This window comes from Triticum urartu, chromosome 2, assembly GCF_003073215.2.
Source record: "Triticum urartu cultivar G1812 chromosome 2, Tu2.1, whole genome shotgun sequence".
Classification (NCBI taxonomy): domain Eukaryota; kingdom Viridiplantae; phylum Streptophyta; class Magnoliopsida; order Poales; family Poaceae; genus Triticum; species Triticum urartu.
In genome coordinates this window covers 100,367,550-100,371,797 of record NC_053023.1, presented here as the reverse complement: position 1 = coordinate 100,371,797, position 4,248 = coordinate 100,367,550, and positions in this window count along the sequence as shown.

The window sequence follows — 4,248 nt, the reverse complement described above, 5'->3', positions numbered from 1 at the left end:
GGACGACCTGGTGATATTTCCATGAAGATATCCGAAAAATCACGAACCACCGATATGTCTCTAAGCTCGAGAACGATCTTGCTTTTCAGAGCAAGACGATATGATCAAAAGAGGGAGGGATTAGCACAATTCTAACCCATTGATCGAAGAGTGCACCAGAAATAAGGACTAGGTAGCACAATCAATCTTAGAATGATGGTTCAGTAACCAACACGCTATGAATGAATTCATCGTCCATTAACTACTAAGCAACGGGGTGCTAGGAGTATTGATTTCACACATCATAGTTCACTTGTCGGCATTCCAGTTACAATAACACGGAAATCAAGGAATGAATGATGATGGCGAGAAGTATCATTGTATCAAGAGTTCATAGGAGGTGGTTCAATTCCCATGACATTCTTGATATAAAGATGGTAATACCCCAAGGTAGAACAGAACAAAAGCTAAATTGGCATTTTGATCTGCGAAATACAACTACTTTGACCAGACCAATAAATGGATGAGGTGCTGGAGTTTGTTTCTCCTAGTCATTCTAGAATAGAATGGCTTGATGGACCATAAGAATAATAGGCATCGATGAGCACGAATGCACAACTATTCCTGACTATCAACTGATACATGAGGGTCGGAATACAACTAAAAAGGGACAACTCAAAGGGACATATATCTTTATGAGTTGTGGATGCATAGATTAGTATGTCGAGCAAAACTCAACATTTCTTCCAGATAACCCATGCAGAAAGGTAGAACTGGCAGATTCACAATGTAGAATGGAGAACTCATCAAGAGTACTCTGGTTGTGATCTTTTGGTTCAAAATAAAGCCATAAGCAGTTCATGGTATTTGGAAGAAGGGAATACCACAGACCTCGAGGACTATCGCAAAGGTTACTAATATCCTAAAGGAATGAGCAAACACTATCAACAGGAAGTAAGTAGAATGAATCTTGGGCTCAAGAACCCAAAAATAGAATGCCTACTAACTAAATAACATCACGCGATGCTTTCGAGAATGATGGCCAGAATCATCACACTGGGACTACAAATCAGAGCTAGATTACTAGGTGGTTCTCTAAGACACCTAGGGTCATAATAATAGCTTCAACATATATGTCGAGGCAATGGAGTACCTCAACTCAGCGATTAGTGTGGTTAACCTGGCCTAAAAGGACATCGGGAACATGGAGGAAAGATTTGCAAGTTCATCAGATTGTTTAGAAACCTGGGATGACTCGTACATCATAGCGGTTGTAAATGCTCAAAAAGATTTGAGACATCCTGCAATAGGGTGGCATAACCACTTAGCATCGCAATATCAAGGTTCTGAAATCAACTATTAACACACAGAAGTACTAGGAACTGAATTGAGACTTGAATCCATCATTCCTATAAGTCAACGGATTAGCTAGTAACACATGATCCTGATAGAAAGATAAGAAGCCTAGTTATTAATCCCCGTAGAAGAGAAGAGGATGACTCAGACCAGAAGGGCATAAGGTAAAGGAGTAAAAAGAGCCTTACGTTCCCTTCCACAATCAATTCCCTTATATAACTAAAGCATTTCTAGACACGACTTTGACCGGTTTGGCTTGGTAATCCTATAGGCAGTCAGGCTCTGATACCAAAGCTATTAGGACCCCAATCCTAAGTCACACTGATCTAGCATGTAACACATCATATCACTTTGCAGCCTCGTGCACGGTATTCCCACGGGTGCCACCTTACCTGGCCCGGGACCATTTGTGCCTTTTGTCTCACGTATATGATAGTGTCGCTAGCATCCATATGAAAGAGTACCCGGGACGACATGACTAGTCGTGAATCCAAAGTGGCACTAACTTACAGGGACAGTCATACATGACCCAGCAACGAACATGCCGGTCATCAATGTATGAACCCAAGTCATAGCAAGCTACAAGGACTTAAAGGAACAACGCGAGACATTTCCTCGAAGGAACAGACACAGGAACGAAGAAGGACACATGCCGGCCAGCCTAAGTGTTCCGGAGCAGTAGCAAGCTATCATGGCTCAGTGGAAGCACTAGGAGACATTTCCCGGTAAGAGAGGCTACCAAGAATAAACAACTAGGTTGTTGGATCCCACACATACCAAGCATTTCAAATCGTACACACAATATGTTCCATATGTGCAAATAGAACATGGCATCACAACAAAACTCTACAACTCCAAGTATTTATTCATTAGGCTCCGAGGAGCCAGATATTACAAACATGGGTCTGATGACCCCGCATTCAAGTCATACAAGCAATAAGCACATGCGGAAGCTTAACTTGTCTAAGTACAGACAACTACAAATGAAAAAGGCAGCCTGACTATCTACTAGACCCTCCCATGGGTACAAGATCGTAGCTGAGGTAACAAGATAAACATTGAAGTCCACGCGGAACTACTAGTGAGAATGAAGTCTCTCTGCAAAACATAAATTAAGCAAACGTGAGTACAAATGTACCCAACAAGACTTACATCAGAACTATCTACATATGCATCAGTATCAATAAAGGGGGTGGTGGAGTTTAACTGTAGCAAGCCAGCTTTGACTAAATGGCTATCCTGTACTACGATTGCTGGTAACTCTTTTGAGGTGGCGCACACGACTCCACATATTCACCATATCAATACACCACTATCGATCCTCTCCCTCTCCCTACGAGAAGGCCATCCATAGCACTCACGCTTATCTTCCACATTTTAGAGTATCCACTTTCACTTGTCTATGAACTGTATAAAAAACCCAAAGGTCCTTTACCACGGACGCGGCTATTCGAATAGATCATTTGTAACCCTGCAGGGGTGTACTTCTTCACACACGCTCTCGCCACTTACCGCCATGTACACGTCATGTATCTCGGCAACCTTCAAGCGGAAGCCTGGCGAGGGTGTCGGCCACGATCTAACTAACCACTAGTCCAGGTTTATCGCCTATTCGGGTTCCATCCGCAAGGAGATCCAGCCAGGGTGTCGCTCACGACCCCAAACGATGTGAGCAGGGTTCCCAAGCCCACCAAACAGGCGACGCTTGTTACACCGTGCCACTGCACCTAGTCTGTCCCAAGCCCACCTGTACCGGGTGCCACTTGGTAGACTACTAGCACTACCTACAAACACCAAAAACTAGTTGCAACTCCTGGACAGAGATTAGGTTGATTAATAAGCCGAGAGGGGGCGAGTTACCGGAACCCAATGTGTGGTAGTAGCTGTTCATGGATCACAAACACAGAACTCAGTTCTTGAGGACGGTTTCAATGAGACAACCCACCATGTACTCCTACATGGCCTCTCACTGCTACCTTCAACAAATCGTGTTCACACACTTAGCTCTCAACCTTAGGACATGTTCACAACTTTCCAATTCATCGCCAATGAATCAGACCTAACACAACTCTAAGCAATAGCAGGCATGATAAGCAAGCTTGAATGAGTAGGCACATCAGGGCTGAAACAACTCCTACTCATGCTAGTGGGTTTCATCTATTTACTGTGGCAAAGACAGGTCATGCAGAGGAAAGGGGTTCAACTAGCGCAACATGTAAGAGTTGAATCGTTGTTGTCCTAATGCAGTAAAAGAGAGCAGGAGCGAGAGAGTAGGATTGTATCGAATGAACAAGGGGGTTTTGCTTGCCTGGCACTTCTGAAGATAGTATAGTTCTTCATCGGTGTAATCGATCACATCATCGAAACAACGTCTACTGACATGGGACAAACATCGACAAACAAGAGAGAACACAATCAATGCAGTGCAACAATTATGATGCATGAAAATGACATGGCAATATGCTATGATTTTAGCTAATGCGACTAGCAACAAGTTGAATGAAGTTGGTTTGAACCCTAGGTTCAAATTCAAACTCCATATGTTAATATTCATATGCCAATTATTTGATTTGCCCTAAACAGTAGTCATAAGTTGTTCTAGAATGCATGAGAAAGGTACAGATGGATAGATTCGATTTTTCTGATCATTTTTCATATATAATTTATTTCATTTGGAGTTACAGATTATTTTCTATGATTTTTAGAAGTTTTAACTATTTTGTGGATTTTCCTGGCTATTTAAGATTAAACTAAATCCAGAAAATGTATTACTGCGTCAGCACTATGTCATTGTGACGTAAGTGGTCAACAGAGGCGGTCCAGGTCAAACCTGACCAGTGGGGCCCACTGGTCAGTGACTCAGGGCTGGTTAGTATCATAGACAGGTGGGTCCAGTCAACGCTGACTAGGTCA